The sequence below is a fragment of the Nicrophorus vespilloides genome, unplaced genomic scaffold (assembly GCF_001412225.1).
Source record: "Nicrophorus vespilloides isolate i.1.1-1 unplaced genomic scaffold, Nicve_v1.0, whole genome shotgun sequence".
Taxonomy (NCBI): domain Eukaryota; kingdom Metazoa; phylum Arthropoda; class Insecta; order Coleoptera; family Silphidae; genus Nicrophorus; species Nicrophorus vespilloides.
This window is the reverse complement of record NW_017100096.1, coordinates 125,608-141,895: the sequence shown is the minus strand read 5'-3', so window position 1 is coordinate 141,895 and position 16,288 is coordinate 125,608. Positions and strand designations below refer to the sequence as shown.

Here is a 16,288-nt window from a genome sequence, read left to right as displayed (position 1 = left end):
TAGTTGACAAACAAAGTAAAAATGAATACGGGAAAAAATTCCACAAATCAATTAAACACGAAAACGCACGCAGCGACGTCGAGACGCTGTACGAACGAACGTATCCGGCTTTACAGAAAACGCTATTGTCTCATTGACACACGGATTATGACATTAGATACGCGTAAGTGTCTTTATGGTTTCCTGACTCCGAGCGATAAGGTGATTCGATATCGTCCGATAAACTAATTGCGTTTGACGCATTCATTGACATATGTATGCCAACAAAAAGACGGATTTTGAATAATAAATGATTGATGATCATTGGGAAAGTCTGTAAATGGGTTTGTTACACAAGATCACGTGTTAAATATTAAAGTTTACCTTGAGCTGTTTACCGTGTCTTTGTACGGGCATAATCCGCATCCGATTAGATTTGATAAAACCAGATTAGTCTTCGATGTAATTGCTACTATTATTTGTGTGCGCCTTTGGCTTTGTATACAGATTCTGCATGCGAACGAGGTCTAATGAATTTGAGTTTAAAATTCTAATAAACATGTTACTTTGTAGATGAAGTTCAGGATAATAATAGTGTCATAAACTCTCTTTGTGTTCAACTACTGAACATGTTTATTAAAAAAAAATAAAATAGTTATCGTTTAGCTGATAGATGGACTACGTCAATCGTGGTTTGGGGATTTTTTTAGAAGACGGATGAAAGCTGTATAAATCACATCCGTTAATTAAATATCTATAAATATATTCTAAAATTAGTCAATTATCATGACTTTTTCTTCAAATTAATATTACATATATTTACTATTTTAAGCTCATTCTAAATGTATTATCTTATAGTGTGCATTGGTTATTTTGTATATTATTATTTTGTACCATAGAGACAATCAACAAGAATTACAAAAGTTTATAGAAATGTATATCGAAATTTACTTTATTTGTTTGTTTAAAATTTACCCATTTTTCAATGTAACAAATATTTCTTTCTTTCTTCGTCCATTTAATAATATTTAAATGATTCGTTAAATTCAAATAAAAGTTAACCAAACTTGATTTAAATTACGTTAAAAGTAAAGTTTCAATAGTATTATGTGAATCACATTTTGTAGAGTGTAGGAGATAAGTGATTTTGTGGTATGTGAATGCCAGTGGAGCCTTTGTAGTAAACTCCTGATGGAAAGTGATCTTAGTGGTCGCCGTCAACCCAGAATTGATAGGAGGTTTCTAAATATTTATGAGATAAATGAGTCTAAGAAGAAATCCGTGTAATTGTTTGGTTATGAATGAAACGGTCGGCGTCGGTCGTGTGTGTCCGTCGTCGAACTAATGATAATTAGCAATATATATCTGACGGGGTCAAAGAGGACACAACAAGCGATGCATTTATTCTAAATATGCCCGAGCCGGTCGCGCGATAAAGCACGTTAGTTTAATGCATTTTATAAATATTTTCAAAACCGGCATTACCACTCGACTGACATATTTTACACGCAACAGGGCACCACCACACAACCTCTGCAAGAACAAGAGGAGAAGCCATCAGCCTTCCGCCGACCCACCGCCACCCCCTTAGGACGACACTGACCGCATCGCATAAAATGTTATGCAACTACCATCAACAACAACAGCAGCAAGCCTTTATTTTCACTTCTTAGTATACAACTGCGAAAAAGTCACTCGAGTGCGTTTCACTGGGTATATACACATAGCAAGAAGAATCAAGGCCGATCCAATTTTCAAGGAAACGCCATGGAATCACAGTGAATCATTACCGGGAGCAAAGCCTCTTCTCTATCTCCACTCGTTTCCTACCCACACTCTCCACCCGTTAGGTATTCGTCTTCTTAATATGATGATTATCTTCGAAATGTTGACATACTCCATCCATAACTACGGGATAATGCAGCATTATGGAAACTAAAAAGGATGACGTATGACTTCTTTCAGATATCATTAAAATCTATTCAAGGCTTTTAAGTCTGTGACAATGTACCAATAATTCAGGTTCGCTCGTAGATCATAGGATAAATGGACACACATTTTTAAATACCAGCACAAATAGTATAGTCTAGATATTATTTATTTTTTTTTTGATCGATAACATTCAATATCTTGGACACCGACTAAAACATGACTATTATATTTCAAGTGTGTAAGCGTCCGTCCATTCAATACATATTTTCTCTATAGTATTTATGATCTTTGTCCGTTCTATAGAAATACGTTCACCACGATTTTACAATTCGCAAACATATATTCAAATACATTTCAGTGAATCATTTAGTGAAAATCGAGAACAATCATAATCAGAAAAAAAATCTATAGTATTCTATAGTTTACGTACACTATGAAACAATTTAAAATTCGTTATATTCATAATTTTAACTGTCATTTTGTATTCCGTTATGTATCCTTTCTAGCGAGTGAAATAAAAATAATATTTGTTGTGGTGGACAGAGAAGATGAAGCATAACGTTTATGAAACACGCATCTTACAATAAAAAAAAAGTGTTCAACGAATAGGATTAGATGAAAAATAGTAGAAAAGTAGATTAAATGAAGATTGATGATGTGGGTGATGAAGTTATTTTTGTAAATCAAATTTATTTGATAAAAAAAAGATATTAGATTTTGGATATTAGTAGAAAGTTTTAATCATCATAATGTGTACTTATAAAATAACAATTTATTATTTAAATAAATGCAAGAGTTACAAATTAAAAATAACTGCTAAATCATTATTTTCTTCTGCAAAAGTACATCGATAATGTAAAATGAATTTTTTTTTTAAATTGCTAATTAAACAAATAAGTTGGAGGTGAACGGACTTGGAAGTTAAAAATGCGCACGTTTAGACAAATTTTTACTTATTGCTTTAAAGTTGACGCATTTTTTTTATTCGTATCTTGGCTGCTTCCTGTTCGAAACGAATTCCTACTTAATGAGCGGCGAGCATTTTAAAAACGGAATCTGAGAGATGTTTTCCCCAGAATTCTAGAACCTACGACAAATTGCGGACGCTGATGTGTGCTGCTGCTGCTGCATCGGTGTGTCTCTGTTGCTCTCGTCTCTTCATCTACGTGTAGAGGAATTACGGTTGTTACGGATGGAATCGTCACGCGTTCCAGCTACTTTTCGACAATCAACACCTGTTCGGGATTTATTGAATACCCCTTCTGCGGCCTTCCTCCGTTTCGTGTCTTCCTTCATATTCGTGGTCGGTTTTCGTTGTTTTGTTGATTCCACTCTACCATCCGCAGCGAAGATTTAATGCCCCGGTAGAACGAGGCAAATTGGTCCTCTTTTTTGTTTTTTTGTCAAAACTTCAGGAGATTTAAGGTAAAAAATCGATAATGCGGACGACGGCCAGTAAACACAACCATCCGTCCGTGAAAACTAAAAAGATTTAAAAATAAAATGAAACGAAGAAACGCCATAAAAAAAATACATAAGGAAGAAAGATTTAAGAAAGTAGGACAACATAAAGTTATGATCTTCTCTTTTGTAGAATTTGGTAAAAAAGTCCATTCATTTCCGTAATATAATAGCAGATGTGTTGCGTGCATGACGGCATTGCAGGGTGTACGGTTTGGTGCCCTTCACGTGCCCTACGTATTCGAGTCAATCCCTTTCCATACGAGAATTCATTCATAAAAGTCTCTAATTGAGGAGACCCGCTCGTAATTCCAATTTCCTGGAAGCGGGCGCGCCGAAAACCGGAAACGGCCCATTACGTGCACGACGTTTATTGCCTCCGAGAAAAGAAACCCGGACAGGAAGCAAGGGGAATATTATTTCTTCGGAGGGGGTGGGAGCCTCTTTAATCCGGAAGCCGCGCCATCTGTCCCCGATACCTTCTTCAATCTCCCTGTGCTTCCTTTGCACAAAATCGGCCACTTCTCCGTACACCCGGATGCGGTTCTCTCACAAATTATTGTCTAGACGACAACTTTCGACAGCTGTAAAAATATTTACACTCGACAAATTCCATTACGTCTTTCTAGAACGATGATCGAAACACAAAAAAAAAGAATCGATTGAGAAAAATTAAACAGAAATCGACGGCGGCGAAAACAAAATCGAAGCTAATGAAAGAAAGTGCCACGATTCGTACAGAAAAAAAAAAACAACAAATAATTACATTTCATGAAACGCGCAAGGTCAGATATCAACCAGAGTCTGGAATATATTACGAAGGTTACGTAAAAGTGAATGAAATTTATATAACGCGTATGAATATTGAAAGAGAGAAAATATTGGAGAAACAATATACGGGCATTAACGTCACATTTAACGTGTGCATAATAAAACATATCGCATTTCTCAACCTTTCCAGCCATAAGCGTATGCAGCTTGCACAAATGCATACATCTGTTAGATAATGGATCCGAGATTGCATTCATTTCTGGTAATAATAATAATATGTGATTGTTCGTAGCTGTTGCTGTTGTTGTTATTGTTTTGTTTTGTTTTTTTTTTTAATCGCAATGGCGTAGCCTTGAGTAGTCATTTATATAAATTAAAGTATTACTCGTTCAATAAAATTCCTGTTCTCCTCCATTCAAAGAATATGTTGCTCATTACATCAAGCGATTACCACGAATTCGTGCCAATTTACGACGCACAATTAGACGATCGCCTCGATTAACATTCCGCTCGAATTTAAATTATACCAAAATTAATTTCTTATTCAATTTTCTTATCCGTTGATAATACATGAAACGCACAATGCTCATATTTGGAAAACAAAAGTAATTTTTAATTACTTAATACGCTTTCAGTGCAATTAACAAGAGAAAGAAACTTTGTTTAATGACATGATTTATTATATTCAATTAATAATAGTATTTAAAACTTGAACCAATTCCGTTTTCTATTTATACAAAAATTTCGCTAAGTTTCAAGATAATGTATATTATGTTAGTGATCTCAATTATATAAGAGATAACGTTAACGTTATTGAGAATATTGCTTTTTAAGTTTAAGATTTGTTATGCATGTCCAATATAAGTTGCTGAGAATGAGAAGTGGTTGTAATGTATACAATGCGGCGAAAGTTTTAGAAGAATTTTGTACTTGGAGGATTTGTACTTTTCGCAAGCATCAATGGATTGGATTTGTAGGTGGAGCAGTCGAAGAATGTAAGGTTTTGGTGATTTTTGGAACATTTTTATTGAAGCCCACTCTTTTCTGCCGTAAAAGCATACAAATCTTCCGACACCTTCGAGAATTACACCATAAAATGCTAATTCTCTCCACTCCTGTTAATGCAGTTAAGCTTCTCCGTTCGTGAAGTTGTAAATCAAAAGTTGAAAATGCAGCGTTTCCTTAAAATTGTGTTGTTATTACAATAACAATTTTGCTAATATTGTTTTGTATATATATTTATATATCTCTTTATTTGAGTGGTCTTCATTAAAATGGTTTGGATACGAATGAAATGTAAAATTTTCCAAGCCGATGATGCAGGAAGTTATCAACAACTCGAAGAAGGAGAAGGCTATGCAGTAGAGAGAGACGTCGAGGAAGGGTGAACGAGGGAAGAAGAAGAAGATGAAAAACACGATGATGATGATGATGATGAAGAAGAAGAAAAGGCAAAAAGTGTACAGAGAAGAAGGATGAAAGCAAGAGGTAAGTCTTGTCTTTGCGGGCGAAGAAGAAGGATGGGTAGTTGCTAGTCGACGGGTTTTGAGAGAGCCCAACGCATTGAAGTGGAGTGTAAGAAGGCGAGTGGACAAACCTATTTCCGCTGACCGCTACTGTACACACTCACACACACACACACGCATGTACACATACTCTCTCTCTCTCTCTCACGCACACAAATACACATATAACACACACACACACACTCTCAGAGCAGCAGCTGAGTAAAGTCAGTTTACAATTGAGTTTGTGCTGTGCGTCCCCCCTTTGTTCCCCCCAACCGCCCCGCGACCCGATGCACTGCTAAACAACAGGCATGCCGTGTCCGACCTTCCAGAGGCCGCTGTACACTCAGATCAAAAACCCACTCTCGACCCACACAGATACACACCATCACATACTTGAAGACCCAACAACCACCGCGACTCGCCCACAGACTGTACCGCACGAAAACTTACAATTGTCCACACTCGCACACACACACACACAATCTTGGAACAGAAATTACTGTTATAAATACACAATTGCAATTAAGTGTTTAATTCAACGTCCTCAAAATAAAATAAGAACGAACGAACTAAAGTTTTAAATAATAATGAATAATAATAATAAAAAGAAAAAGGAAACACACAAAATCCCATAACTGCTCTTTCACAGCACGGAATGAAAGCAGCATCAGTATTATTCATCTCTTCTTCATTCGTTTCTCCCTCTTTTCTTTTTTCCTTTTTTTTCTTTTCCATCTTCAACACACGTACAATAAACCAACATTATAAATAGATTATGCATCGAGATCCTTGATAAATATTGGGTTCATAGCCTACACACTCATTAAACGCGCAATAAAACTCGGAATATATGACTTAACTTAATCAAAAAAGAAATGGTTACATAATGGCGTGGCGCGCTCTCCGGAGATTATTGTCGTACATTAAATGCCAAAATGAATTCCAAAAATGATCGCGTCGCATGTTTATGAACATCGTAAAAAAGCGTAAATAACTATACGCGCTCGAAATCGATTACGTATGGCTTATGTGAAGGGGAAAAAAATACTCGAATCATTAGTGTCTCCAGTGTTATGATATGTTTGGTGCAACAATCCACAAACCTTCAATTGATTCTTCATAAAATCATTAATTATTTTCTAATTTATAACCTTAATCTAAATAAATAAATAAAAATATTTTATTGATTCAATATATTTTATTACAGAATTCCTAAAATGTTAATAATCAATAGATTTGATGGTTCATAAAATATTGTTCATTATTGCATTCACGATTACGATCATTGCAATTCACATAAAACGACACGTGAATCGTTCTGCGATTTATTTTCGATGAAAATTTGAATTTACAATTTGCACACAACAAAGAATGCAGCGAACGCATTCTGCATTGGATGTTCGAAAGTTACGAGGAATAAATTATTTTCAACAGTCGAGCATTACATAACGCATGCAAATCCACGCGAAACGTACAATTTGGTAACCAGCTAGATTATCTTATTGCATTCTTTGTACGTATTTTAATAAGTTACCAAAATATTATCAAAGTTACAACGTAAAATGTAGAAAGGCAAGATGGAAATATACAAGTATTAAATGATATTATTGAAAGTTTAAAACCGATTGTGCAAGGCGATTTCAATAGATTTGAATCGTAGGAACGTAGGTAGGGATTTACACTTACATTTATTATTCCGTACATTTGAATAATTCACGTTTCTCTTTGTGAGACTTATTAAATAATGATGGCAGAATTTGCCGACTCATTTTCACAATTCATACAAGAAATTCATACTATATCCATATTTTAATAAATTATAGAGTTTTATGCTAGTCAATGAAAATTGTGGTATTCATATCTGTACACTAATAATTAAATCCATCAATTTTGTTGTGCACACAATAGTCAAACATTAGCTTTAGATAATTACTTAAGCAGTTATGTTGTATAGACTTTGACTCAGTCATAGGTGGGTTGCGCTTAATGTTCTGCTGCCTACGCGAGTCACCATCAATTTCTAAATTATAAACATATTATAATTAAGTAAGTCGATGCACATAATATGGTCTGAATAGATTAGGACCACTGAATGGGCAAGAGAGAACATTGTTTGCAAAGATCAAAGGAAAATTGCTGTTCAAACCATAAAAATGAGAATAATAGAACGCCGAGAAGGGAAATTGCGATAGTATTGGTAAAAGGACAGACTACGAAAAGAGAAGCAATTAAGAGGAAATTGTACCGGAAGTGAGACAATATTTAGGCGTGTGTTTTGCGGTTTTGTAACGTGTAAAACACGCAATTTATGTAAGTTTTCAGATGGTCTTGTTATGTGCTGCTATGCCTGTGTGTGTTGGTTGGTTAGTAGCTTGTAACCTCGACGGAGTGGCTGAGGTAGAAGAGAGAGACAGAGAGAGAGAGAAAGAGAGAAGAAAAAAACACACGATTTCCGGTACATTCAATGCACACTCTCTGCTTTTCTCTCTCTCAAACTCAATGTGTTTGTGTGTGTGTGGACAAAAGCCAATCGACGAACCAATACAGGTGTTCGTTTATTACCAAGAGGTGCGAGATCAGCCTGGGCACGTTTACTTCTTTCATGCAAGGACCTTTTACAAATCATTAAATTTTCATAATGCAACGAACGAACGAATGAACGAAAAGCTTTCCTTATTCGGAAACGGCGTAATATGTTGGAATCGCCGGTTCTGCACGAGATTCGATGGAAAAAATAAAAAGAAAAGAAGAAGAAAGCGAAAGAAAAATAAAACTTGGTGTTTGTGTGAAACTTATTTGTTGCAGCGTCAACGGATCCTACCCACTTCCTTTCAACTAACCAATTTTTTATGAATAAAAAAAAAATAAAATAAAAATGGAAAACGCAATCCAAGCACCTGCGATCGTATTCCACGAGTCAACTAAGCAAAAATCGAACGGACAAATAAAGAAAGAAAAACAAGCGTATTCGATAAATGCAATTCGTTGATTCGGTGATGCGGTGGTGTTCCTTGGCGACTGCTCGTCTACATTCCCCGAAGCCGCACAATGAAATTAAATTATTTAAATCTTTCGGGAAGAGCCATTAGTTTGATTTTGCAATTGCTCAACATTTAAGCTCCGCTCTGATGTTACTCTCTTCGTCGCTCTTGGTGCGCTGCAACTCGGCCGATCCTCGTCTTCGCCTTCTTCTTATTCTTCACCTCTTTATACTTCTTGTTCTTTTTCCTGTGGTCATTTTTTGCCGTTGTGTATTGTGTGTCGACGGAGAGGGCAAGTGTTGAGGTGCAAGTTAGTAAAGGATGGAAGGATTTGACCTGCTGCCTACTGGACGGCTACCGAGCTACGCACCAGCACGAGGACCTGGGGCGAGCGGGGGCCACGACAACCAAGACCGACCGACCGAACCTGCGGGGCGGTGGCGGGGTACGGTCGGATACGTTGGGATCGACACACACACACACATGCACACTTGGGCCTGTTCGAAGGGTGATGCGGGGGTGGGGGGACTGCGGGGAGGACGCAAAACAGCTCATATTCAGGACCGGATTTTATATAAGCACGTGCTCCAAAGGATCGAATATAACTACAAGAAAGACACAGGGTCGACCGTACACCTCAACACCTTACTCGCCTGCAATCCATACACGAAAATACGCTTTTTCTCCATTGCATTCGCACTCCAAGCAGCAGCAGCAACAAATTGTTGAAATTTTAAGAATTAATTACCAAGCACTTTGGCGGTTCAAAGCTCACGGCCACCTAACACACCGAGACGCAGTTTCAATTTTAATTTTTCCAATAAAAAACGATACGTAACGTCTCCAAGAAACAATAGACGATGATGATACGTAATAACAATTAGATCATGATCACCGTCGCTTTCGGCTTAAGATGTGATATGACCAGAGCGAAGAAGGAATACATAAATATAACACATTTGGGTTAGTTAAACTCGGGTCACGGTCAAAGTTAATAATGCCCGGCTACAGACATCTCTACTTTGAGCGTTTTATTAAATGCACATTCAGTTTAAATCAGATTTAATCAAATTAACTCCTATTCAATTTTAAACAAAATGAAATAATACCATGACCATGTGGTTGTATATAAATTTAAGAAACAATATAAGAATTATCAATTTCAAATTCTTGTTTAATAAAATTAGGTATAATTTCCGAAGAAAACTTTTTGATTGAGGAGAAAATGATGAAAATTAGTGTAACACACTAACATACATTTCAATGCTTAATTAATCTGACCCAAAGTTTAATTATTATTGGTGCTGTAATTTGACCGACTTTATTAGCACTCATAAGATTAAACGAACGACGGTTTATTTTTTGTACTTAATTGTGAGCTGTGTCTAAAAATATTCTGCAAATTCCAGAGATAAGGTTACTCACAAGAGCAATGTACTTAAAATATAATACAGACATAATTTTAACAGTGAAATATTTAGTGTGGAACGAGAAACATTATTTCCTTTAAATTTTTGTAAATTCAATCAAATGGATTGTTAGACTGAAGTTAAAGTTATATTTGTTAACCAAATTTATGATTCATGTCCGTAATAAAACAAATGCTTGTACATTTCTGATAGCAACAAAGTGTGATTTAAACCTACGTGCAAGACAGCTGCAAACGATTGGATCTGAAGAAAACTGTTGGACACATGAATAATTCAGCCACGTATTTGAATAAAGTATCCAAATGAAAGAAGAAACTAAATAAAACAAAGACTCTACATTTCTAATGTGATTGTGTTTTTAGCATCGAAAGGTAAATAAAAACGTGCGCGAGTAAAACTTTTCACCTTTTTAATCTAATCTCCGTATCGATTTAGAACCAGAATTTATAGAAAATACACGCGGAGAATGTATCCGAGAAATACGGAAAAGGTGTTACGCCATAACCATTAAAAATAATAACAATCATTATTTTAAATCGAACAAGACGAATACGAAAGAAAGAAAAAACGATACAGACGAAGCATAATTAAAAGGAAAATAATACAAATTTAGTTGCTGTTAATTTATGTAAATTGCCGTTTTAATTGTGGACATGAGAAGAAAAACACACACACACATAGACGGTGACTGTTACTGTTTGTTTCTAGAAACGAAATCAATCATTTCTAATTGGAGTTTAACGAGTTCAAATTGCATTTCGAATGATATCAATTCGTGCGGATTTCTGTTTTGTTCGTTTGTATGATATAAATGGGTCTATAGGTTAAAAACTGTACAGGTAGAGAAAGAAATCATTAATATATATATATATAGACAAATACATTTTTTTTTTTTTTTGTAATTTTGAGGGAGAAATGTTAGTCCGGTCCTGTTCGATGGAGCGCCGCAGGTTATAAATGTGGGTACGGCTATAGATACGAGATTTTTTTTTTAAATTTATTATTTACATCTTGAATGGCTTCTATGATACATATCAGCGTTTAATACGATGGAAAGAGAGAAAGAGAGTCGAGCGCATGCATCCTCGAGAGAAGGGAAAACGGAGAAGAAAGAAGTAAAAAAAAAAAGGTGGATGGACGGAATGGTAGAATGGAGATGGAACGAGATGGAGCTCATAGCTAAGGGACGAAAGGCAGATAAATCTAATCAAGAAGTAGAAGAAGCAGAAGATTAAAAGTGCTGCCAGATATTTTAATGGATCGACAATTAAGCTTAAAGAATCAATCCACTTCTTGTTCTTCATCCTCTGGATTTACCATAAACCTACTTACGATACATATTTTATGCGACTCGTTACATTTCGATTGCGTTTAGTTTCAATTGTGCGTTTCCATCGTTCGAACGATCGTTTAATTATTAAATATATCCCCATAAAATTTATGGTCTCTCGTGTACTTTTCCCTCCGTAGGCCGACTTCAAACAATGGTCTGCTGTCTAGGCTAGGAAGCGATCTATTTCGAATCGATGATGGGAAAGAAAACAATGCTGCTGTTGCGTTGCATGAACCTGTTCGCAGCAGCAGCAGCAGCAGCAACAACAGAACGCGCTAAACATATGAATTATAGAATCCGACCGGATCATTAATGAGCCCGATATTAAAAGGATATGACAAATCTACAATTTCCTGCACTTTAATTACAAACTAAATAAAACACAGCGCTATTTAATATTAGACATAGCCGTAGAGTAAGATAATCTGATATTACTTACATCCGTTCGCCTTACGAAATAGAAACGCATGTACGAACGAACGTACGACATCCATACATACATACATATGATGATGATGCATTAGTTTACCATGCACACAGTCCCAACCAATGTAATTACACACTCATAAATTTAAGGACAAACCGTATAAAATTAAAATAAAATTGAAAACGCAACACTTGCGCAATTTTATTTTCACTTGTTAAACTGGTTGATCGGATTTTATTTTAATTTTTGCGAATTCCTTTCAAGGTATTCTTGCATAAATTTATCACTTTTTATTAAGGACACAACCACCACATTCTACTTTATTTCTCTTCTTCTTTTTTTTTCACTCTTTTCGTTCGCGTTCGGAAACGCCTTACATTTCATTATTTTTATTTATGAATATTCATGGAATTTTTAATAATTTTCTCAATTTTCAATCAAATTATTTATTTCCTCAATTGTTTGAATTTCATCAAAAACTATTTTGATCATATCAATCTTTGAAATACAATTATAACACGTAAAAGTCTAGTATCTAAATTAATAGCATAGTTTTGAAAGAATTTAATAAATAAATTAATTGTGAGTTTATTACATTCTTAATTGTTTTGTCTTATTAATTGATTGATAAATAATGTAAAACCATTGAAATTCATTTTGAAACTGAACTTGACCTGAAATTTCATTAGAAATTGAGTCCAACAATCACAACTAAACTAACGTTTTCGACTGCGAACAACGGATTTCAAACCGTCTGCAGCAGACAATTACATAAATAACGTAATCGTATTCCGCTAGCTCATCGAATTATCTATTTGGCTTTACGATTTTGTAACGACTTTAATTGATTCTTGTAGGTGGAAATTAGAAAGTTCCATAATTGCAAATCCATTCAAAATGCTAAACGTATGCATCGTAGTTTTTTTACCTCGACGATGGTGGTAGTGCGCCTTGTTTTATCCTCTCAGGCAATTACACTTTTTACTTCCCATTTTTTTTTATTATTTATGTGTTTTATTTTGGAAATCATCATCTGCTTCTCTTTTCTCGTTATTGGCGTTGGATCATTAAGTTACAAATCTCGAGAGAAAAGGAGAGAGAAAACAGAAATGCTTTGACGTTGTATTTTACTACGAGTGGATAAAAATCTACGACAAATTATTTGTTTATGCAAATGCTATTCACATATTTCATTCCTCAGGATTTCAATGTCACGATTGACGACAGAACAAGTTACAGTAAATAAAAAAAAATAAATAACACGAGGAATAAGGTTAGCCTGGCGCCAGCACGAAATTTCTTTAGCTCGTCGGAAGCTACCGAATTTCTTTCGAGCGTGCAACGAAAATTCCATTGAATCCAATTGTAACTGAATATTTTATTTAATGCGTTTGCTATTAGAATGATTAGATATTACAAGAGTATCGTATTTCGGCAGCTTAAGCCCGTGTCTAGTCTAGACTGGCTCTCTCTCTCTTTACCTGGTGGCATCTTATTGTGCTTTCCTCCGTACGGACTCGACTCGAAATCGAATGGAAAATCTGTTGTTTCACTAACAACATTCGATGGAATTTCAAACGGAAAACATTTATTTAATATAAACAAATGTTTACGACTTGTTTACGCCTCTACTCAGACAATTTTAACTACGTTTTCATAAATAATAGTAATAAAAACTTAACGCTTCCGTACCTTGTTTATGTGATGGTTGTTATTGTATCCAATGATATCCGGCATGGATGTGAACTCTGAAACAGAAATTTTGCTAATTTTCAATGGAATCAACAAAAAGGGTCACGTCGAGATTTCCCCTTTCATTATTATCTTTGTCTGTTAAAGGTAAAGGTCTGTCAAGTGGAGGGTGTCATTATAATTTCTTCTTTTCTTTTTATTTACCCATTTTACTTAGAGTCTATTTTCTAAGTGACGAGGGTTGATGGGTATGGTTGTAGCACGAAATATGCCACCCCCGCATTAAACATCTCATAAACTGCACACATCCAACTGCTCAATGAAACCTCACACTCACTCGTCCACAAGAAATTCTATGCGATATAAATAATATTTTGTTTATGATTACAGTATTCTGTAATCAGTTACTATAATAGTAAACAAAATTAAACGGTTATACATCATTTTTTTTTTCTTCAATTCGCTTTAATAACTTTTGATGAACACAAATATACATGCGAGTGAGTTGTACAAGTACAACATTATTTTTCCGTCCGTTCATTCATGTTGAAAAATGTGGGTCCAAGACGCGAATGGTTTGTCTATTGCGTTACTTATCGGACAGGGGTCATTTGGGTTTTATCGAGATAGACACGGAATTATTTTTCGTTGCAAATTTATATAGTTTTGTTTAGATTTTGATCACATTCACAAATCATCCCTCCAAATAATTATACACTAGGTCCTCTTTTTATGCGGTTTTGAAGTTATGCGCTTTTATTTCAAGAAACACTTTTTTAAATAACTATTTTAGGCCATTTTGACACAAATTGGCAAACCATTTCATCGAAAAAGATGATAATTCTGAACGAGCATTCAAGTTTCAAGAATTGCATTTCTGGATATCAGGAATTGTACAAAAAAAAATAGCAAAGCCATCGCAAAGTTTAATCACTGATTATATTGTTAAAGGAAAAAAATCAACATGTAAAGTTGAGACTAATTTTACTTGTGAAGAATCATTATCTTCAGGACATAGATCTGATATGCTGACTATCTCTTCTAGTGCTTTGAACCAGTATTTGTCCAGTTACGAAAATTATGCCGAACACTCTCATATGCATCGATAATTCTAAAGAAAAAAATGTGAAGAAAGATTAACTTTCATAAAAATTTCTGTATTTTTTTTTGTAAAATTTTTCCGTATAAATTTAGAAGGAATATGTTAAGATTATATTTTTCTGAAATTTAATAAACTTGTCTATGATTGTTAACGTTTTTATAAAATTATGAATAAACATTTCAGAAAGAATATAGTAAGACTGATTATTTTTCTGAAATTTAATAAACCCTTTTTTATGAGATTTTCGGTATATTGTAACTTATTGATTTAGTTTTATGCGGTTTTAAAAAATTATGGAACGTATCCTTTATTTTTATACGTGTGTGGAACGTATCTACCGCATAAAAAGAGAACCAAGTGTACTTAAAAAATAGAATTGACTTGATGATATAAATATAACTTGAAAATGAATAGATTCTTAATCTAATTCTACAAATCAAACATGTTTCAACAGCAGATATCAAAGTAGGCTTGAATAATTCAAACATTACTTGAAATGTCCTTAAGATATCTTTAATACACATTTTCCCGTTAGATCGTTGATTAAATTATGTGTGATCAAACACTTACAAAATACACAATTTGCAAGTGTATCGCTAAATAACAGTACAGTACTTCCTCATAATCGGAATCGGATTAAGGAGAGAGGAAACAGGCACTTGGAGGATTGGTCATGTACAATAATTTCTTTTTCTGTATTTCGATTACGGATTTTGGGTCCGGTGACAATTTCCGGTTCGCCTTAATGCTTACAAATCGGCGCGCATTGTGTGCAAATGAAGCCGATTGTTGTAACAAAAAGAAAATGAACGCAGGCTATGGGCTATGGCTAATACTTTTAAGTAGCGCAACGTGCGCCGTGTGTTTGTAATGGAAACAACAAAATATGTACATGAACGAGCGCCAAAGCCGAAATTTGCATACGCCCGCTATTTTTAAAAAGAAAACTCAACACTCTAACCCGTTCAATTCTTTTTTTTTAATTCGATTCTGATAGTTCTCCAATTTCTTTGTCGTCATCGCCCATCATCACAGCAGATAACTGTGTCGGACGATCATTTTCTTATTGCTAATAAACAGCCGCACTGATGCGAAATTAATGTTACACTAATTGTTTATTAATATTTAATAATCGATGGAAAATTTTGGCTCCTCTGTTTATTTCCAGTCAAAGTTTAATAGATTTATGTTTCATTTACTTTCGAGATATACAGAGCGTTCTATAATTACATGCATCAAATCTACGTCGTTCCAAAATAAACTACCGGTTTTTTTATTTTTTTTTTCTAAATTTTAAACACCCTCGAGATATAAACAGACAATGAATGATATTTCTCTTTTAGAAAAAGAAACTTCGTATTATCTTTTTACACCTTCAGGACTCGACAAAATATAATTATATGGATTTCTCATGCATCTTTCACCTTCTATGCGTTCTTTTTTTCTATGAAATATGGGTAATCTCCTCTTAACACGAATTCGCATAATTCTTTGCTTTCAGGTATGTACCACTCCTCATTTTACGAAGAGTACTGCAGATTCTTAATTGTTCTCCACTTCAAGACGATTCATATTTAATATTTATACAAAAAAAAAAGTATAATAATGTTAAAAATGTTTATATTTTTTTATCAAACAATAAAAACTAAAGTTCAAACGAAAATTGTAT

At 34.6% G+C, this 16,288-nt stretch overlaps 1 protein-coding gene across 2 annotated transcripts in view; it reads right to left on the bottom strand.

Annotated features, from left to right (window-relative positions):
- Positions 1-16,288, bottom strand: part of LOC108567785 (protein sprouty) — a 37,775-nt gene that overhangs the window by 8,077 nt on the left and 13,410 nt on the right. For both annotated transcript variants that reach the window (XM_017928450.1, XM_017928452.1), the window contains exon 2: positions 13,518-13,573. The gene's annotated coding sequence lies outside the window, so the exon portion shown is untranslated. The remainder of the gene's footprint in view (positions 1-13,517; positions 13,574-16,288) is intronic.